Source organism: Puma concolor, chromosome F2, assembly GCF_028749965.1.
Source record: "Puma concolor isolate L17-30 chromosome F2, mPumCon1.1.hap2, whole genome shotgun sequence".
Classification (NCBI taxonomy): Eukaryota; Metazoa; Chordata; class Mammalia; order Carnivora; family Felidae; genus Puma; species Puma concolor.
The window spans coordinates 36,942,480-36,965,330 of NC_141684.1; the positions used below are offsets into that span (position 1 = coordinate 36,942,480).

General features: G+C 42.4%; 1 long non-coding RNA gene across 1 annotated transcript in view; it reads left to right on the forward strand.

Moving 5' to 3' along the window:
- Positions 1–6,339, forward strand: part of LOC147571947 (uncharacterized) — a 77,821-nt gene extending 71,482 nt beyond the window's left edge. The window contains exons 3-4 of the long non-coding RNA XR_015246535.1: positions 211–2,212; positions 5,790–6,339. This is a non-coding gene — a long non-coding RNA (uncharacterized LOC147571947). The remainder of the gene's footprint in view (positions 1–210; positions 2,213–5,789) is intronic.
- The last annotated feature ends 16,512 nt before the right edge of the window (positions 6,340–22,851 follow it).

Genomic DNA, 22,851 nt, shown 5'->3' on the forward strand with positions numbered 1-22,851 from the left:
ATTGTTGGAGGGGGTCAAAATAAAAGCAGGGAGACTGGCTAATAGCCCAGGTCAGGGACAGTGTCATGATGGCTTGGACTTTGGTGATAGCAGCACAAAGTTAAGTGTGAGCTGATTCAGTATATATTTTAGAACCAGTAAGGAGCATTTACTGGTAGCATTCATGCCTGGTTTCTGCTGACAGCTACTAACCTTTGTTCTATGTCATAGGAAATCACTAAATTCTCAATCAAGGTCATCCCACGTGTCAAAGTTGACAGAGTCCTGTCTGTTTCACCTGTTACGAGAGTGTGCAGCTGCATCACAGATCCGGGTTTATTCAATCTGGATCATAAAGCTATGGTCTTACATGAAACAAGGGATGCGGGATTTATGAACGTGTTTGGTTTGGGTTATCAAGAGTCTATTTCCTGTCAATAGGAAATGAAATCATAAAAAATAAAACTACCGATAGGACCCAACACGGGAACTGCTGTATCATAATGACCGTGTTCCCATGGTGATCTCACAAGATATGCAAACACCCGGGGCCACTTTACCGTCAGCACACGATTTAGGAGTGACATTGAGTCCGTTGGTAGATGGTAGGCGTCTGCCTGTAGCCTCAGAGGCCTGCCGACAACCAAAAACATTTACCAGGAGCAGGATGCTGGAAGCTGCCATAGTATTCCACTAACTTGAAAGCCACCCTGATGCGTGATTGTCAAAGATTTAGGAATATAAAAGAAAAGTCAAATTGAGCGCTTTGGAGGTAAGCAACTTTGGTGCCAACTCCACGCTCAACATCAAGACCCATGGGCAGCCTAGAGGACAAAGTCACATTGGTGGACCTTGTCCTTGATTCAGGTGTCTGGTGCCTCCAGCAAATCAAGCTGCCCGCGCTTTACAAATCTGTGGAAGGTAGCATCAGCCGTGCCACGGACTTGAACTTGAGTCAGGCCTGCTCGTCACGAGGCTCCTCTTTCCAGCGGAGCATGGTGGGTGGAGGCGTGCGACAGTGACTTCGCTTTGCTCTGAAGTTGGGACGCAGGCACAGCACACCATAAAGACAACAGGCAACATGACGGTGGAATGTTCGGGAAGAAGAAGAAAGCCTGGAAGCCAACCTGCTGTGGCCCGATTAGACTCCGGGTGGGTCGGCTCAAGCAAACGGGAGGCAGAAAGGACCTCGAGCATTTTGGAAATCCGTGCTACCGACGGACAGAGGGCCGTCATCCAGAGGACAATTTTTATAGCCCGGTCCGGCATCGGGGAGAATGCTGAGCCTTTCTGTGTAGGCATGGTCTTAGAGGAGAGCAACCGTGGCTGACGGGGCACCTTCTAATGAGAAGATTAGAAACAGAACACACAGCTCGGCCTGGCTGTGCCTCCAGGTGTGGAACCCAGGGCATGTCCCTTAAGTCGAATTTTGGTTTTTCTCCTGTGTCACCAAAGATCACTCCTGAGTGTCCGTCCTATGTGTCGCTTGCTGTTGCAGCATTTGATACTGGTACCTGTCCCGAGACTAAAACTCCTTCCTATCTGGTTCGAATGCAGATTCTGAATCCATGGGACTGGGGGTGGGGCCCGAGATTCTGTATTTCTACCAAGTTTCCAGGGAAGGAAGGCAGGTGCTGGTGGTCCGTGGACCACGCTTGTAGTAGCACGGCCCTCGCCTAGTTCCTGGCCCTTCGAGGCACGCGGTGGCATTTACCTCTCCCCGCCCGTCTCTGCTCCTCCCTCTTGGTGCCTTTGACGTTTTCTCATACCACTTGCACATGGCTCCCCGCACCATGCTTTAGTTAGGGGCTGTCTCCGTGTCTCCCACGAGACTGCGAGCGGTTTGGGGGTAGAAACTACACAGCCTTCCTTTCAATGTCATCCGTGCCCTGCGTTGGACCAGGTACATAAAAAAAGGATCAATCAATGTTTGATGAACTAAGCCTGTAAATTGGAAATCAGAACATCAGTGCTGCCTGCCTCGACGAGTTGTTGTCGTGAGCAAACGCCGTAATTTGGGAGAGAGAGCGTGGAAACGGATCGTACGGTACAAACATAAAGTGTTATTATCAATCAGCTTTCTACTCTGCAGCAGTTCAGACCCCTGTAGCTGAAGCATGTTGGTTGTGGCATTCGCTCGGGCTCTGATGATTATAAAAACTCAGATTCATCTATGATTTCAAAATAAACCACATTCTCTCCAGGCTAACAAGGGTGGCAGTCTCTGCCCATGGTAAGCAAAGTCATTAGAATGATGTAAATGAAAAGGGTGTATCTTTCACCAATCAATCAGTCGACGAATCAGTTAATCGTGAAGCAGGTGCCTCTCCCCAGGTGGCAGCTGGGCTTTCTTATCTGCCTCCCTGAAATGAGCAAGTGATGTCAATCAGCCTTATGCCTGTTTGGAGGTGGGGAGGCTGACGGGGGAAGGCGAGGTCAGAGGGTAGATGTGAGAGCAGTTCAGAACGAGGCTGGAGACCAAGAGGAAAACACCCACGTCTCTCTTCGGGAGGGGCCTGGGCCATGAGGTGGGGGTATTCCAAGTGGCTTGACAGCCACAGGCACCACCCTGCCTGTGCCATTAGCAGAGGTTCCCAGGAGGGTTGGGAGGGCACGTGCCTGAAAACTAGTCACTTGGATGGAATTCCTTCCTGGAAAAAAGTTACACTTGCGAGCTCCTGCTGCGATTCATCTGAAACCCGTTCGGGTATGTTTTCCTTTTGTGTTGCAGATGATGATGGGAGCCAAGAGCTCTCCCAGGCTCGCCCTGCTTTTTGGTAGGGGTGGGTCGGTGGTAGTGATGGCAGGCAGGGTGGTGGCACAAAGGGGCTGGGATGAGAAGGCTCTGTGTAATCCTTAGGTGTCTCTGGGCAAGTGTGGGATTCCAGCCAGTTATTTCTAAGTAGGGATGGGAGGGGAAGAACGTTAACGTGGAGGCCAAGTTCCTAAAAGCCAGCAACCCGGGGACCTTTAGCAAGGGGTGGCTAGTGTGACAGTTTGATGTAGATCGAGAATGAATGCCTATAAACCAATAAAATAATATTGTAAAAATAATTTCGGCGATAATGAGGTTGAGTTCGTGGCAAAGAAAAATTGTAAGAAACCAAAATACAAAGCAAGCCATGTATTAAGAATGTTCAAAGTAAGTGGACTATGTATGTATGTATCATTCACAGAAGTATTAATTCTGGTTCTACGTGGGTGATTTTAATTTTCATGTTTACTTTTTCTGTATTTTTCCTAACATGTATTATTTTATTCCGTGGGAAAATGTTTTCCTCAGAAAAAAATTTAGGGGCACCTGAGTGGCTCAGCTGGTTAAGCATCCAACTCTTCATTTTGGCTCAGGTCATGATCTCACAGTTCATGGGTTCAAGCCCCACCTTGGGCTCTCTACACTGACAGCACGAAGACTGCTTGGGATTCTCTCTCTCTCTCTCTCTCTCTCTCAAAAATAAGTAACTTTAAGAATAATTTGTTTAAGTTTAGAAATAAATGAACAAACCAAAAGATTAATAGTAATTGTGAATTATGGAGTCATGAATAGCTGATATTTCTTAATTTTACTTTTAAAAAATGTTTGCCACTTGCATCCACGTGGATGGAACTGGAGGGTATTATGCTAAGTGAAATTAGTCAGTGAGAGAAAGACAAATATCATATGACTTCACTCATGTGAGGACTTTAAGACACAGAACAGATGAACACAAGGGAAGGGAAGCGAAAATAATATAAAAACAGGGAGGGGGACAAAGCATAAGAGACTTTGAAATATGGAGAACAAACAGGGTTACTGCAGGGGGTTGGGGAGGGGGGATGGGCTAAATGGGTAAGGGGCACTAAGGAATCTCCTCCTGAAATCATTGTTGCACTATATGCTAACTAACTTGGATGTAAATTTAAAAAAAATAAAATTAAGAAAATAAAATAAAATGTAAAAAAAATTAATTAAGAAAAATTTTAAATGTTTATTTGTTTGGGGGGTGGGGGAGGAGCAGAGAGAGAGGGAGAGAGAATTCCAAGTAGGCTCTGTGCTGTCAGCACAGAGCCTGACATGGGGCTCGATCTCATGAATGGTAAAATCATGACCTGAACTGAAATCAAGAGTTGGACACTTAACCGACTGAGCCACTCAGGTGCCCCTTAATTTTACTTTGTGTATGTTCATGATGTTCAACATGAATACATACTGCATTTGTAATTTAAAATTTTAAGTTTTCTTTAAAAAAAATTTTTTTTAATGTTTATTTAGTTTTGAGAGAGAGACACAGAGCATGACAGGGGAGGGGCAGAGAGAGAGGGAGACACAGAATCTGAAACAGGCTCCAGACTCTGAGCTGTCAGCACAGAGCCCGATGCAGGGCTTGAACCACGAACTGTGAGATCATGACCTGAGCCGAAGTTGGACGCTTAACCGACTGAGCCACCCAGGCACCCCAGATTTTAAGTTTTCTTAAAGTATATAATAGCAGAAGCAAATAAAGAAAAGTCCACATTGCCCAGTTCTAAACCTCAAAATGATCCCTGATTCCTTCCCCTTTTACAACCTGCCCTTTCCTTATCAGCAAACTGTGTTAACTCTGTTTCCAGAATCTCACCATTTCTCCCCTTCCGCCTCTTGCCCAGCACCTGACTTATACTGTGGTAACCTCCTGATATCTCTGATTCCATTCTCTGCCCTCTACAATCTCTTCTCCACATTGTAGCCAAAGAGAGCTATTGACCCATAAATAGGGTCATGTCTATCTTCTGCCTAGAACCTTCAATGGCTCCCCATTGCCCTTAGAGTAAAATCCAGACTCTTCACCCTGGCTAGAGCCATCTCTCCAACCTCTTCCCCTTGCTCATTTCACTCCAGCCATTGTCTTTCCTCTCTTTCATGCCATTTCTTTCCATTTCCCTCAGAGGTTCCTTCTCCCGTCCACATCTCCCTAATTCAAATGGGCAGAGCTCTTGAAGTCCTGTGATGCACAGTCTGTTCTTTCCTCCCTAAGTTCAATCCCTCGGAAGCATTTACACTGTTTCAGACACCACTGCTCTGCCATTGCCTCCAGCCATAGAACTCGCCAGAAGGGTCCAACGCCTCATACTCAACATGGCTACCCCCTGCCCTCTACCCTCTTCATTCTTTCCTGCCCAGCCCACCCCCAATTGTCTGACTTCGTTCCTTCTGTGAATGGTCTCACTGGCCTCTCTCAATTTGGCTCCCACTCCTATTGATACTCTCTCTTCCATCTGGGGCTTCCGCTCCTTTACCAGTCAACACCTCACTAGTATTTAAAGTCTCAATTCCTAGACAGTTGTGATTGACCCCCAACTCTTCTCTACCTCCAGTCTCTCAGCTCTGATCCAACCACACCTCAGCACTGTCAGGTTAATTTTCCTAGGACAGCACTACGGTCCTGACAGAGAAGGGAACACCGACTGTTCCCCAAGAACATCACGTCTCCCTGTCCCAATGGTCCAGGCACCATTCCCATCAACAGGGAATTTTCATAGGCCCCTCCTGGCAGGGTCCATCCACCCACCTTGTCCTTACACCCTTGAGCTCAGCTCCTCTGTCTCCTCATTTGCTCTAATTTTTCTCCTCTTCTCTCTCATTCTGCTGTCTGGAACTCAAAGTTTATTCTTCATCATGCCAAGCCCTTTGACTCGTAATTTATCCCCTTAGGACTACCTTTTGACAATCAAAAGGCCTGAGAAGGTGTTGTGCTAAGTCAAGTTCTTTAGCTAGAGGCAGTTTTTTCTCCTAAAGGGAATTCTGTTGACTGCTTTTAATCTTAGCTGTGTATTTTTTCTTCCCACTACAGGGTGATGAAGGATCAAAGAGGTTCAGACTACAGTGGGTTATCAAGGAGACTCGACCTGGTCCAGGCCTATGTAGGCAGCAGCTTAGGCCTCCAGAGGCTCCCTGAGTACAGTGGGATCCTGAGAGAGGGAAGGCACCAGCTTTTAAGCAGGTGACAAGAAGAAAGTACAGAACTGGAATCCCTTCTAGAGGGAAAGCTGACCCCTGCCTTTAGAGAGAAGCAAGAGAGAGAGAACCACTAGAGAGAAGGCAAGAATGGAAGACCCAGAGGCCAAGAGACACTCTAATCATGCAGAAACCTCCTAGCTAAGAAGGTAAACCCAGCCATTTCTTGGGAAGGTGTTCCTAAATTTGCTTCAGCTGACATAATTGTTGTCTTAGTAAATATGCATCCCTCAGTCCTGGGAAGATTTAGAATTAAAGAGAGCTACCGTGAAGGAAATCACACCTCATGGTGTTATATTTTTATAGTAAAGAATCTACCTAGTTGGTATTTTAAATGCCTCTAATGTTTAAGGTTTTAAATACTCATATTTAATAGAAATATTTTAATTTTAGGGGCGCCTGGGTGGCGCAGTCGGTTAAGCGTCCGACTTCAGCCAGGTCACGATCTCACGGTCCGTGAGTTCGAGCCCCGCGTCAGGCTCTGGGCTGATGGCTCAGGGCCTGGAGCCTGTTTCCGATTCTGTGTCTCCCTCTCTCTGCCCCTCCCCCGTTCATGCTCTGTCTCTCTCTGTCCCAAAAAATAAATAAACGTTGAAAAAAAAAATTTTTAAAAATTAAAAAAAAAAAAGAAATATTTTAATTTTAATAAAGTATCTGAAAATTAACTTTGCAATGCTGATTTAAAGTGTATAACTGACTGGGGCACCTGGGTAGCTCAGTAAGTTAAGTGTCCAACTCTTGATTTCAGCTGTGCTTTTCTCTCCCTCTCTGCCCCTCCCCCTACTTATGTATGCATTTTCTCTCTCTCTCTCTCTCTCTCAAAATAAATAAATAGGGACGCCTGGGTGGCTCAGTCGGTTAAGTGTCTGACTTCGGCTCAGGGCATGATCTCACAGTGTGTGAGTTTGAGCCCCGCATCAGGCTTTGTGCTGACAGCTCAGAGCCTGGGGCCTGCTTTGGATTCTGTCTCCCTCTCTCTGCCCCTCCCCCACTCGTACTCGGTGGGTCTTTCTCTCACTCTAAAAAATAAACATTAAAAAAAGTTGAAAATAAAAAAATAAAAATAATAAAGTGTGTAACTAATTATTAACGCTTTTGATTTTAAGTTAAAAATCTTTTAAAAGCGTATACACTATATTGGAATTTTTAAGAAAACACCATATGTGTTTATCAGTTTTATGAGAATGACTTAATTTGCGAGAGTTTGTTAGTCAGAAAATTGATGTGTTTGAAAAACTACCCAAATTATTAAATTAATGAACGCAATTTAAAACAATTAGCCATGGGGCGCCTGGGTGGCGCAGTCGGTTAAGCGTCCGACTTCAGCCAGGTCACGATCTCGCGGTCCGTGAGTTCGAGCCCCGCGTCAGGCTCTGGGCTGATGGCTCAGAGCCTGGAGCCTGTTTCCGATTCTGTGTCTCCCTCTCTCTCTGCCCCTCCCCCGTTCATGCTCTGTCTCTCTCTGTCCCAAAAATAAATAAACGTTTGGAAAAAAAAAATTTTTTAAAACGATTAGCCAAGTGAAGCAGCCATCAATTTACTAGATTTATAAATTGAATAATAAAATAGATATATTTAATGTAAAAGCTTCACCACAAATTTTTAATTTGAAGGTAACAAATATTAAAAAACCAAAGTAACTTTTAACATATATATACATTTTTAAATGTTTATTCATTTGTCAGAGACAGAGAGAGACAGAGCATGAGCAGGGGAGGGGCAGAGAGAGAGGCAGACATAGAATCGGAAACAGGCTCCAGTCTCTGGGCTGTCAGCATAGAGCCCAACCAGAAGCTTGAACCCACGATCCATGAGATCATGACATGAGCCAAAGTCGGATGCTTAAACCAACTGAGCCACCCAGGCACCCCCAAAGTAACTTCTAAATAATCATTTCAGGGTAAAAAGTCTTACTGCATTTTTAAAATCCTTTCCTTTTCCTTTTTTTTTTTTTCATTTAAAAGAAAAGATTTCATTTAAAAAAATTTTTTTAATTTATTTTTATTTATTTTTTAATTTACCACCAAGTTAGTTAGCATATAGTACAACAATGATTTCAGGAGTAGATTCCTTAATGCCCCTTCCCCATTTAGCCCATCCCCCCTCCCACAACCCCTCCAGTAACCCTCTGTTTGTTCTCTATAATTAAGAGTCTGTTATGTTTTGTCCCCCTCCCTGTTTTTATATTATTTTTGCTTCCCTTCCCTTATGTTCATCTGTTTTGTATCTTAAAGTCCTCATATGAATGACGTCCTATGATATTTGCCTTTCTCTGACTGACTAGTTTCGCTTAGCATAATACCCTCTAGTTCCATCCATGTAGTTGTAAATGGCAAAATTTCATTCTTTTTGATTGTCTGGTAATATTCCATTGTATATATATATACCACACCTTCTTTCTCCATTCACCCATCAATGGACATTTGGGCTCTTTCCATACTTTGGCTATTGTTGATAGTGCTGCTATTAACATTGAGATGCATGTGCCCCTTCAAAACAGCACACCCGTATCCCTTGGATAAACACCTACTAGTGCAGCTCCTGGGTCATAGGGTAGTTCTATTTTTAATTTTTTGAGGAAGCTCCATACAGTTTTCCAGAATAGCTGCACCAGCTTGCATTGCCACCAGCAGTGCAAAAGCGATCTTCTGTCTCCGCATCCTTGCCAACATCTGTTGTTGCCTGAGTTGTTAATGTTAGCCATTCTGACAGGTATAAAGTGGTATCTCATTGTGGTTTTGATTTGTATTTCCCTGATGATGAGTGACGTTGAGCATTTTTTCATGTGTCGGTTGGCCATTTGGATGTCTTCTTTGGAGAAGTGTCTATTCATGACTTTTGCCCATTTCTTCACTGGAGTATTTGTTTTTTGGATGTTGAGTTTGATCAGTTCTTTATAGATTGTGGATACTAATCCTTTATCTGATATGTCACTTGCAAATATCTTCTCTCATTCTATCGGTTGCCTTTTAGTTTTGCTGATTGTTTCCTTCGCCGTGCAAAAGCTTTTTATTTTGATGAGGTCCCAGTAGCTTGTTCATTTTTGCTTTTGTTTCCCTTGCCTCTGGAGACGTGCTAAGTAAGAAGTTGCTGTGGCCGAGGTCAAAGAGGTTTTGCCTGTTTTCTCCTCTAGGATTTTGATGGCTTCCTTACATTTAGATCTTTCATCCATTTTGAGTTATTTTAGTGTATGGTGTAAGAAAGTGGTCCATGTTCATTCTTCTGCATGTCGCTGTTCAAGTTTTCCCAGCACCATTTGCTGAAGCGACTGTCTTCATTCCATTGGATATTCTTTCCTGCTTTGTCAAAGATTAGTTGGCCATATGCTTGTGGGTCCATTTCTGGGTTCTCTATTCTGTTCCATTGATCTGAGTGTCTGTTCTTGTGCCAGTACCATACTGTCTTGATGATTACAGCTTTGTAATACAGTTTGAAGTCTGGGATTGTGATGCCTATAGCTTTGGTTTTCTTTTTCAAGGCTGCTCTGGCTATTTGGGTCTTTTCTGGTTCCATACAAATTTTAGGATGGTTTGTTCCAGCTCTGTGAAGAATGCTGGTGTTATTTTGGTAGGGATTGCTCCTTTTCCTTTTCTTATGATGCCATAGAGAAAGTTCACAAGGAAATTTTCCAACCTATAAAAGTGAACTCTTCTCAACAGCGAATTGCCAAGAAAAGGGCACTTGGGGCCGTGTGGGTAGGCAGCCTGGGTGCATTTAGCAAAAATGACACAACATACATCCTGACTTCTCACCCTCTTGCCAGACTGGTTTCTCGGTTTGCTTGCAGGCCTTCAGCTAAATATCCTCGCATTATCTCAGACTTGCATTTCACAAACTTAGTTCATCCCTTCTTTATCCTCACTTGTCTGCTCTTGGCCTCAGCTGAAGGGCTTCCCTGCAGAAATAACGTGTTTATTGCACCTATCAGCCCAGCTCAGCAGGCTGGAAACCCTGTAGTGGTTTCTCACTCTTCCCTCCCCTTCCCCGCTCCTCTAATCCATCATTCTCCATGAGCCTTTCTCTGCAAGGTCCACCTTCCTTCCCGTTTCCTCAGTCACCACTGCAGTCTCTGGCTGTGTCACCTTGCATCAGGATTACTGCCCTGGCCTTCGGTCAGTTTCCCCTGCCGCAATTCATTCTACACCAAGCTGCCAGAAGAGTCATCAAGATTTATTTTCATCTCGGATATTTTATTTGCATGAGCTTGTGCCAGCTTCTCAATATCTGTCAAATAAAACCCAAGTTCTCCTTGACATCTAACGTCTTCGAACAACTAGGGGTACTCCACATCTTGGCATCCTCAGTTTTCATGATTTCTGGATGGAGCCCCTTATTTTTGTCAAGCTAATTTGCTTGTCGTGTTGTCCACACAACACTGTGTCTACATGCACGTCTTTGCATACATAGCTCGTTGCCTCTGAATGGAAGGCTCAGATCCCTCTTGTTTCTGGCCCTGTGAACCTGATTTCTTCCTCTTCCTCCAAATCCTGTTAGCGCCCACCCAAATACGATTCATAATCTCCTTGGCATCTGTATACATTTCCATAACTAATTTCCATGTCTCTATATTACCCTCTAAAAATTCTTCAGTTTTGCATTGTATCATTTTCTTTTCTTTTTAAAAATTTTTTTAAATGTTTGTTTTGTTTTTGAGAGACAGAGCATGAGCAGGGAAGGGGCAGAGAGAGAAGGAGACACAAAATCCGAAGCAGGCTCCAGGCTCTGAGATGTCAGCGTAGAGTCCGACCCGGAGCTTGAACCATGATCCGTGAGATCATGACCTGAGCCGAAGTCGGACGCTCAACCGATTGAGGCACTTGGGCGCACCTGTATACCATTTTCTTAAAGAGACTATATAAGTTCTTCAGGGAAGGAATTTTACCAGCCTTGTCAACCACAGAGGATGAAATGAGATGGCTTATGTGGAAGTACTTTGTAAACTACCAAGTTTTATCAAACAGTAGTGTTAGAATAGCTGTAGTGTGGCCAAAAAAGCCAAATATTTGAACTTAGGAGTTTGGCTTGGGAGCGTTGAGTTCACTTATGAGCTCTATCTTTTACCAGTTACGTTGTTTTAAGCAAAATTTAATCTTTCCTGAGTTCCAGTAACCTCACCAGTAAAATAGCCATATGATGCCTTACAGGGTAGAGGTATTTGTGAAAGATCAAATGAGTTGACAGCAATAAAAAACTTTTTGCAAACTTTTTTTTAAATTTTTTTTTCAACTTTTTTTTTTTATTTATTTTTGGGACAGAGAGAGACAGAGCATGAACGGGGGAGGGGCAGAGAGAGCGGGAGACACAGAATCGGAAACAGGCTCCAGGCCCTGAGCCATCAGCCCAGAGCCTGATGCGGGGCTCGAACTCACGGACTGCGAGATCGTGACCTGGCTGAAGTCGGACGCTTAACCGACTGCGCCACCCAGGCGCCCCAACTTTTTGCAAACTTTAAAGCACCACATGAATGTATATTTTTCAGGAATGGCGAGATAAGCACTTGACTAACAAATGTTGACATAATGACCAACACATGTTGACATAATGACTCTAAAAGATTGCAAGATGAGAAGCACATACCATTATGGCCTCAGCAGCCACACTTCATAGATGACATATCACAGCAGATTGCAAGTAGCTTTTGTGATTCAAACATAGTAAACACCTCTGACTTACAAAAGAAATGAATAGGACTACAGATAGATGTTAGTGGAAGCAAAAGCATATAAAAACCACATTTCTTTTAGAGTAATTTACTATGATTATTCAATTATGAGGGACTATTTGAAAGGCATGGAACTTGTCCAAAGGCCCTCAAGTTCCGGGCACTATGTGTGAAATACATTCAGTATTTGCTCACTCAACATTTTTTTGTCTTGGCAAATATTAATTGTATGCCAACTGTATGGCCCTATACTGTTGTAGGCCCTGGAGAAATATCAGTGAAGACGGTTCAAGTTCCTGCTCTCAGGGATCTTACCTTCTAATAGTAGAGAGATAAAATGTAAATAAACAAAATAATTATAGATTATAATAAGCGCTCTGAAGAAAGTAATGTTGGGGTGGGGGTGGAGTGCTATGGATGGATGGCACATGGAGAAAAGACATCAGGAAGTCAGTGACATTTAAGCTGAGGTTGAAGAATGAAGTAGAGAGTGACAGAAAGAGCCCAGGAAAGAGCAAAGTAGACTGAGGGAAGAGTGGGTACCAAGGCCCTGAGGCAGGAAAGGGCTGGCTCTGTTAAGAGGCCTAGGTGGTTGGAGCCTAGTGATTAAGAAGTCTGGAGCCCAATCACACAAAGCCTGGTGGGTCTTGGTGAGGAGTTTGGATTTTATTCTACGTGCAATGGAGAGCCACTAGAGAAGCTTACATATTATTAAAATTGTGATCATACTATTTTTTTAAAAAATCACAGTCCGTGTTACCATAATATGACACCTTGGGTCATTTCACAAAAGTTAGCATGATTTGGTTCAAAATACAAGTTTAAAAGAACAGGACTAGGTATTTTAAAGTTGGGGCCTCCTCTATATGGGGGGGGGGTCCACTGGGTAGGGGTGCCATAGATTCCACCTGCTGCTATCCTCACCTGTGTTGTTGTGACATTAAGATTCTTCACATGCTACATGCAAGGTATCTCATCAGTTGTCAAGACAGTAGACAGGCCACCTTCTGGGACCCTTTCAAATAGATTGTTAGGACTATGTAGTCGTAAGGATAAAGGAGACTGTTGTTGCACTGATACAGAGTGACCCCTAAAATATGTTAAGAAGGAAAAGCCTTGTATACATTAAGGGTGTGCTATCATTACTTGTGTATACGTAAGGTGTCTGTAGGATGCATAAGAAATCCTACATTTTTTTCCATATAGAGACTTACCTTAAAGAAAATGGGCAATGTTCCAGGATTGGTGAGAAAGAATGTATGTTGTTGGTTAAACCTAAAGTTATTCTCCATGATAACTACGAGGAGATTTAAAATCTAGACCTATGCTGTCCAGTGCAGTAGTCACGGGCCTATTTAATTTTAAATTTAAATTAATTTAGGGGCGCCTGGGTGGCGCAGTCGGTTAAGCGTCCGACTTCAGCCAGGTCACGATCTCGCGGTCTGTGAGTTCGAGCCCCGCGTCAGGCTCTGGGCTGATGGCTCAGAGCCTGGAGCCTGCTTCCGATTCTGTGACTCCCTCTCTCTCTGCCCCTCCCCCCTTCATGCTCTGTCTCTCTCTGTCCCAAAAATAAATAAACATTGAAAAAAAAAAAAATTTTAAATTTAAATTAATTTAAATAAAATCAACTTTCACATTCCGTTCCTTGGTTACACGAGCCACAATTCAAGTGCTCAGTAGCCATTCGCTGCAGGTGACTAATGGCTGTCATTTGGATAGCACGGACATAAAACGTTTTCACATCATGGAAAGTTCTATCAGCCAGACTGCTGTAGAGTTATGCAAAATACCACCAGGGCTATGAACTAGCTCTTAAAACTTAGCTGATCAATCCAAAGAGACTCAGGAGTACAATAATACAAATATATTCCAACACTGGTTTCTCCAAGATGACTCACTAGAACAGCATTTAGAGGTGCAGTCGGAACTCCCAGCATTAGATTTCTAAGGCAGGTTGGTATATAATTTTGTCATTACAAAAAATCAGTCTGCACTAGTATAGCAGACTAGATTAAGTAAGCAGGTTAGATTAAGTAAAACTAACATAGTTGATAACTTACTGAATTCGATATTCTGCACTGATTCAATAAATGAGTCAATAGTGCTAACACGGTAAGGCTGAGTAATGAGATTCAATTATGTTCAACTTCTTTAGTACAATTTGTCAACTTTTATCATTTGTGCTGTCATTATGAACCCAGCTTTTCACAAATTAACACATTTGAACTAACCACCGTTATCATTTTGCTTTTTATACTCAAATTGACAGAATAAAGCCAGTGAGTGGTCCTTTAAATCAGCCTCTGTGTTCTTCTGTGGGGCACCATTGCTTTTTTTCAAGCACAGATATTGCTTTCCGCCCCAATAAAATATTCCAAGACTTACCTATATCTTCCCAGACCCAGACGCGAATCAGCCATTTTTCTGAGACATACTGTGTTTCCTTCAATTGAAAAATAATATTAGACCCAAAACTGTCGGCATTAGAAGTGTATATCTTCAGGCTCATGTGGGGGAGTAATATTATTCCTTGCCCATTTCACTGAACAGAGCTAGAAAGGACCTATTTTATGATATGTTATTAGTTTATATTAATATTTCCAACTTAGTTCTCACATTCCAATATGCCTATTTCAATTTTTTAAAATCTTCATTCAAATTATATTTCCCTTTTTTACAATTCAATGAAAAATTATCACTGTAAATAAAAATGTTGGATTCTTGACAAAGTTAGCATAATCAGTCATTTCTTTTGCCTGATGATAAAAGGATCGAATAGTAATATAAATATTAGCACTAACAGTGAAACTACCACACAACATTCAATTTTTTCTCTGCTTTTCTCTTCGAATGCATCTCACTAATCCAGGTCAATCACTATGCAGATCAATTAGTTTGCCACTCAGTGAGACTTCATTCTGCATGCTCAGATGATACGTAGGAATTTTTGGTTCTGTCCTCTTGTCTTCACCCACAGACAGGCAGACAACTAACCCTTCTGAGTTCTGGGATAGAGTGGCTTCCAGCTTCTTAAGTTTTCTTCCTGAGGATTTTGCTTTGAAATGCAAATGAGTTTATCAATAGTTAAATGGCAGATAGGCTATTTTCATCTGATCTTTTAAAAATTAGTTTTTGTATGGAAAGGAATGGACAGTGTTCCAAAACTATTAGTGAAAAGGAAATGTTATCACCTGGTAAACCTAAAGTAATTCTAACTGATTAAAAGTAGGCTTGGGGTGAGGCACCTGGGTGGCTCAGTCCATGGAGTGTCTGAGTTCGGCTCAGGTCATGATCTTGCGCACGGTTCATGGGTTCGAGCCCTGCATCGGGCTCTGTGCTGAATGCCTGCTTGGAGCCTGGAGCCTGCTTCAGATTCTGTGTCTCCTCTCTCTGCCTCTCCTCCACTCATGTTCTATCTCATTCTGCCTCTCAAAAATAAATCAATGTAAATAAAAAAGATAAATAAAAGTAGGCATGGGGTGATTGGGTGGCTCCGTCCGCTGAGCGTCGGACTCTTGATTTCTGCTCAGGTCATGATCCCAGGTTCGTGGGATCAAGCCCTGTGTTGTGCTAAGCACTGAGCATGGATCCTACTTGAGTTTCTTTCTCTCTCTCTCTCTCTCCCTCTGGCCCTCTCCCCTACTTGCTCTCTCACTCTCTCTCTAAAATAAAGTTAGATTTTTAAAAAAGGCTTAAAATCCAGACTCTACAACTACAGGTTTCCCAGTCAGAGACACATTGGACAGGTGATTACACTCATGATTCTTTAACTACAATCATTCAAAGTACACTTGTAAGGACATGAGCAGTTATCCACCATCATTTAGCTCAAGTATATTTTCTTCTAGAAAGGAGTTGTTCATACCTGATTGATATCCTTAAAGAAGCAAAATAAACCAGTGAACCACAGTTATAGGATATGCCTAATAATTAATAATAACCTAATAACCTATATGCCTAATAATTAACAATACAAAACCAGAGTTGGGTTTCTTCATTTAATCTGACAGGTAGGTGACTTATGACTCGGGAGAGCTGCCACAGGGCTCTCTATCAGGGCCTACCCCCGAGAAACTGTCACCATCACCAAGTGCATCTCTTGTAGGCCTGGACCTGGGTTTAGCTGTGTCCTCTGGGCTTCACTTTGTTCTTCCCTTGAGCCGTGTGTTGAGTAAATGGGCTTGATAAATGGTGGCTGATATTAAATTAGGGAAACCCAGCCTGATTGCTCCTTTCACCTCTAGCCCCAAGCACCCAAAGTTGAATTCAATGCACCTGCCTGTGTATCCAGAATACCCTATGCTCAGCCGACGACTATATACCATGTATCGTGTTGCATTGTAATTGTTGGCAATCATGTCTGTCACCCCCATTAGACTATCTGCATCTTTCATGTAATACTTGACAATTATAGAGGTCTCCAGAAAGTATACTTGTTCAATTGGAGGTTGCTTTGGTCTCTCATTAGTCACAACAAATAGGCCTCTTAATATTAGACTTAAAAGCCTCATGAACTCTGATTCGTCTTATATAGTGAGATATAAGTTATTCTAGGTATATCCTAGAGAACAGTACCTTGAAGTTATTTATAAATCTCTAAGAAAGTTCAAATAGTCAAGTTTTCTAGAGAAACTCACAATCCATTCACTAAGGTTAAAAATATATCCACACACACAGATGAAGTCAATGATATTAAAGTCATCACATATTCTTTTTTTTTAAATTTTTTTTTTCAACGTTTTTATTTATTTTTTTTTGGGACAGAGAGAGACAGAGCATGAACGGGGGAGGGGCAGAGAGAGAGGGAGACACAGAATCGGAAACAGGCTCCAGGCTCTGAGCCATCAGCCCAGAGCCCGACGCGGGGCTCGAACTCCCGGACCGCGAGATCGTGACCTGGCTGAAGTCGGACACTTAACCGACTGCGCCACCCAGGCGCCCCTAGTCATCACATATTCTTTAACGCAGAGATTGTCTTGCCATTTCTCTTTCTTTCTTCTTCCTTCCTTCCCTCCCACCTTCCTTTTTCTTTCTTTCTTTCTTTCTCTTTCTTTCTTTCTTTCTTTCTTTCTTTCTTTCTTTCTTTCTTTCTTTCTTTCTCTCTTTCTTTCTCTCTTTCTTTCAGTAGACTCCTTGCCCAAAGTAGAGCCCAATGCGGGGCTTGAATTCATGACCCCAAGATCAAGACCTGAGCTGAGATTAAGATCTGAGCTGAGGTCAGGGGTCAGACACTGAACCGACTGAGCCACCCAGGAGCCTCTTTTCTTGCCCATTTCTATACCTGCAGTGTTTCAAGGTTCTTAACATATCACTCAGTAAATATATACTGAATGAGTAAAGTTCATATATGTAAATATATATATATATATACCTTTTTAATCACCAATCCAGAGTACTTGTCCTTTAGTCACTGACCAGAGACCTCAGTTTGAAAGTGACTTCAATCTACCTTCTTAAAAAGCCTATTGATATAAGAACTATGTTGCCTCAAGGCTACCTGACCCTCAGTTTCTAGAGATTTGGTAAGCTTTATGTCAAATTTGGCTCTCAACAGAAATAACTTTGCCGGATTGTAATTAGCCATTATTAAGAGTTGACAAAAGAAAAACATCCACATGAAAATTGTTCCCGCAGTTTTGTAAAGTCACTAAGACAGTTGCCCAATTTTCTAGAAAGTAAGCTCTGTGAAGGCAGAGACTTTACTGGTTTTAATATGTTATATGCAGTACTTTAAATAACACCTGCTATAGGCCTAAACAAATATTTGGTTTGTAGTGAATGAAGGAATGAATGCATGAATTCTATAATTTGATGGCTTTTATATAAAGAGTTATACAATAAAGCTTTTTTTCAGGTTTGCTACAGTAAAAAAAGTTTGTCTTCCTGAATAAACTGGTGTGCTTCTTTTTGTTAGACAGTAAGAATGTGTTTTCTTTGACTTCACTTCCAGGAAGATTAATCCAGAACACTTCCAAGAATATCTTAATTGATCTTCCTTTGTCTCTCCTCTTTTTTTTTTTTAATTTTTTTTTTTTTTACATTTAGTTATTTCTGAGAGAGCACAAGTGGGGAGGGGCAGAGAGAGAGAAGGAGACACAGAATCAAGGCTCTGAGCTGTCAGCACAGAGCCCGACGCGGGGTTCGAACTCACAGACCATGAGATCATGACCTGAGCCAAAGTCGGACACTTAACTGACTGAGCCACCCAGGCGGCCCCTGTGCTGGCCTTCTTAAATCCCACTGCCTGTGTTTGAATCAAAGTTGTTCTTTAAGCCTTGATTTCCTCATTGGCAGTATTGCAGCTTCATACCTGATAGGGTTATTGTGAGGGGGCATGTAAATGCTCAGTAAATATTAGTGCTTAGTATTAACATAATTTCTCTATTTTCCTGAAATGTATTTGTCTCATAGTTTATACTTGAACTTATGTAATTAGGCTATTTGGACCTTAGGAACCATTGTCCTAGAATGTAAGCCATTCAAAGTTCTCACATTGACCCTCCCCACTTAATCCACAACCTAGAGAGGCAATTGACTTAACTTAGGATTTTTTGGTTGCTCGTCTAATACTTATCATGGTCTCAATGTAGCCATTGCATTTTTCTGTTCTCTACATTAGTTTAGGACAGTGACCGTTGTATCTTTTGTAGGTCTACATGTGTCTGTCTCTGTTTAATAGCTATACTTACAGGAGTGCCTGGGTGGCTCAGTCAGTTAAGTATCAGACTCTTGATTTAGGCTCAGGTCACGATCTCTGGGTTGCGAGATCAAGCCCTACAATGAGCCACGCTGTCAGAATGGAGCCTGATGTCCCTCGCTCTCTACTCCTCCCCCACTCGTGATTTCTCTCTCTCTCTCTCTCTCTCAAAACAAGTAAACACTTTGAAAAGTTATATTTATATAAAATAGGAGTTGCTCAAAAATGGCAGCCCTATACATTATGTAATTTAGACTTATAAATAATATCTTACTCAGGTCTCATCATAATCCTGCTGGGTAGGTAGTGGCTTTGCTGTTGCAGTACGAAGCCTGTCGTTAGCACTGTAACAAGAACACTGGCCTAACACAGATGGCAATGCCGTTGAAGAGCACTTTGTAAGGAAACCTAAATATTCTGAGGCTTCTCTGCGTTTCTCTACAACAAAGCCATTAATTGTTTTTCTCTCCCAATATTGTTTGTGTTTATGAGCCTGTGTTTATGACCCTTATGATCCTGTTTTGGGATCTCCTTTCTTGGCAGCCATTTCCTCACAACAAATGTCATGTCATGTTACATCATCGGACACACAATGTTAGAGACAATTTCAAAGGCTTTTATAAATCTTTTTCTTTGTTCTTGATGTGAGGAAAATATGTCATGCGTGTGGAAGAAAAGACAAAATCTGGGGCGCCTGGGTGGCGCAGTCAGTTAAGCGTCCGACTTCAGCCAGGTCACGATCTCGCGGTCCGTGAGTTCGAGCCCCGCGTCGGGCTCTGGGCTGATGGCTCAGAGCCTGGAGCCTGTTTCCGATTCTGTGTCTCCCTCTCTCTCTGCCCCTCCCCCGTTCATGCTCTGTCTCTCTCTGTCCCAAAAATAAATAAACGTTGAAAAAAAAATTTAAAAAAAAAAAAAAAAAAAAAAAAAAAAAGAAAAGACAAAATCTGAACAGGACCCTGGTCGTAGGAATTCTGACCATGGGCATGACCATTTACAAATGTGAGTAGGTGTTGTGTTCCTCACCAACCGAGCAAACCAAGGAAGCAGATAGCTAATCTTAAACATTCTATACTTGGGTATTGTTATGGACATTATTTAATATTGTTCTATTTCAAGGATCTACAGAAAGTTTCTTCAGGTGGGAGAGGGCTGCTATATTTCATTATTATTCATCTCAACGAAATCTCACGGTAATACCTAAAGGTCTTATAAGGTCAGTCAACTTTTATTTGTCATACATTACATGAAATACTATAAATTATTCTAGATATATTCTGAATATATCTGGATATGGCTGAAAATCATTTATAAATCTCTGGTGAAGTTCCAGTGAACAAGTTCTCTGGAGTACTTTACATTTTATTTTATTTTTATAGGTTAATTGAATGATGTTGATGTCATTAGACATTCTCAGGCATCCACAGTGAGATGCTGCACATATAAAGACATTATTCTGCCCCACAGCTTGCAATCTAAAATTAGATATACACAGGCAAGCCAGATAAACATAGCACATTTTTTTAAGACCAAAAAGAAATGATGGGAGAGAAAAAAGAGTAGTGAATCAAAAAGTCGAAGGGAATTGACAAATATTCTGTTTTCTGCCTTTTATTCGTAGCCTTGACTTCCTCTAACAGAAGTGATCGTACCGTGAAAAGTCTGTCATACTGTATAATGTCCTCAACTTTGGAGGTCCAGAAAGTTCTTTCCCCCAGCAGTCATTGTCCCTGCTTGCTTGACTCTGGATACTCAAAGTCTACGACCTTTAAGCTCAGCCAGTATGTTAGGAAATACTCCCTTCAGTAGCCTATGGCGTTTGAAAGTGGTACAGCAGGCCAAAAGATCTAGAGTTGAACAAGCCCTAGGTGCCCATCCCATGTGGACTTCAGGTTGAGATCTCCCTATTCACCCCTATGTGCTCCGTCCACAAGCCCATCTGGCCTTGTCCCTGAAGTTAGAATATAAAAAAATAGTCACCTCCAACGTACCTGGCTTCACGCTCCCTGGTAGGAATCTACATAAATAGGACATTGGCTGTCTTTTAGACCTTACAACTTATTTTGGAGTTTACCACTGTCTGGGGAGATAGCTCATAAATAGACTCTCTTAATATAAGAGGGTAAATGTAGTGGCAGAGAGGTGGTCAGGCTAAAGCCCAAAGGAAGGGTACCCAGCCCAATCTCGTGGTCAGGGAAGGGTGCTGAGATGAGGGATAGTCTGAGAGCTGGACAGAACCAGGAGAGTTGTAGCTCAGAAGCCAAGAGAGTAGGTTTCAAAAAAGAGAAGGAGCGAAACAGGGTCAGATCCTACAAATGTCGAGCAAATGGACCTCAAGAGAATCCACTGGATTTGCCAAAGAGAGGAGGGATCGTTGGCAGGGCAGATTGAGTGAGTGTGGACATCGAGGTGAGAGACATATCACAGTTGGTTGATGAATTAAGGAGAAACAAGACATGGAAATAGGAAGCTTGCCTTCTTAGAGAGGAATATGTCATTAAGGGAAAGTTTGATTTAAAAAATTTTTTTATGTTTATTTTTGAGAGAGAGAGAGAGAGAGATGGAGCATGAGTGGGGGAGGGGCAGAGAGAGAGGGAAACACAGAATGTGAAGCAGGCTCCAGGCTCAGAGCTGTCAGCACAGAGCCTGACGTGGGGGGCTCGAACTCACAGACCACGAGATCATGACCTGAGCCGAAGTTGGATGCTCACCAACTGAGCCACCCAGGTGCCCCTAGTTTGATTTTTTGATCAGAAAGACGGGTTTCTAATCTGAGAGAGAGGAGCTCGTTGGAAATAAAGAGAAATAGGTGATCGGTGGATCAATGGAACAGGTTCTTGGTTCCAATTCCAGATCCCACTCCTGTTTCCTCTTGAAATAGGATCTGACTCCCTCTCTGGATTCTAGTCATTCCCTCCCCTCAGGGGTGGACTTTGCTTGTAATCTCCCTTGCAAACACTCAACTCTACCTCCCTAAAATAGGACGACATTCACTGGTTGTCACGAACGACAGCTGCACAGAAGTCCTGATTGACCAGCTTCCTTCCCAAAGTGCTTATTAATCCACAAAGAATTGATATATTTTTCCAGTGATTACAATACTTTTGTCTACCATGTAGGGGATCCATTTCCTGTGTCAAGGTGCCCTGGAGGCTCAACTGTTAATTGGACTTATCAATTAGTAAGTTGCTTATTCAAAATGGCTTTGTAACAGAGAAGTCTTTTGAGAGTTATTTAAGAGAGAGCGCATGTGAGGAGCGGAGAGGGAGGAGCAGAGTGAAGGGGGGAGAGAGAATCCCAAGCAGGTTCCACGCTATCAGTGCAGAGCCCATGATGGGGCTCACTCTCACAAACCACAAGATCATGACCTGAGCCAAAACCAAGAGTCGGACGCTTACCCACTTAACCAATTTAGCCACTCAAGGGCCCATCTTTTGAGATTTAATCCAGGTTCTAGTGAAACCTGAGAGTGAGCTCTTTCCAATGACTGAAGTACAAACTTCACTCTTGTCAAACTCTTGCTCTCTGAAAAAATTTTCTAGACTCTAAGCAGACCTTTTTTTTCATCCTTGTTATTTACAATCATCTTTTAGTTGAGGTCCACCATGCTGTACCCTCATCTTCCTTTACCAGAAATATATGTAAAAGCCCCCAGATAATCTTAATAATTGTATATGGTTTTGGGTAGTTTTAATTCTTGCTGTAGACCAATTTCCAAGTTTTTGGAGGTGACCTCCCTTTACCCTCCTTTATTGAGTACACCTCTTCTTTTATCCCTGTTTTCTATTATCTGTTTTAATAATTTAATAGAAATATTAAAATGAAGTTATGTTTTCTTTCAAAGCACAATAATGGAATTTCCACTCTCATTTAAAAAAAACAAATTTAGGGGCGCCTGGGTGGCGCAGTCGGTTAAGCGTCCGACTTCAGCCAGGTCACGATCTCGCGGTCCGTGAGTTCGAGCCCCGCGTCGGGCTCTGGGCTGATGGCTCAGAGCCTGGAGCCTGTTTCCGATTCTGTGTCTCCCTCTCTCTCTCTGCCCCTCCCCCGTTCATGCTCTGTCTCTCTCTGTCCCAAAAATAAATAAAACGTTGAAAAAAAAAATTTAAAAAAAAAAAAAAACAAAAAAAAACAAATTTAGAATCTAATAGAGAATTGTCACAGGCAGACAAAATGCTGGGATTGGATGTTTATTGTACTGATTTTAACACTGATATTTACAATTACTGGAGAGCTCTTCATAAGCTTCTTTTTTTTTTTTAAATTTTTTTTTTCAACGTTTATTTATTTTTGGGACAGTGAGAGACAGAGCATGAACGGGGGAGGGGCAGAGAGAGAGGGAGACACAGAATCGGAAACAGGCTCCAGGCTCTGAGCCATCAGCCCAGAGCCCGATGTGGGGCTCGAACTCACGGACCGCGAGATCGTGACCTGGCTGAAGTCGGACGCTTAACCGACTGCACCACCCAGGCGCCCCTCTTCATAAGCTTCTTGAGGACAGGAATTTGTCTTTATCTGTCATGTATCTTCCTTATTTACAGA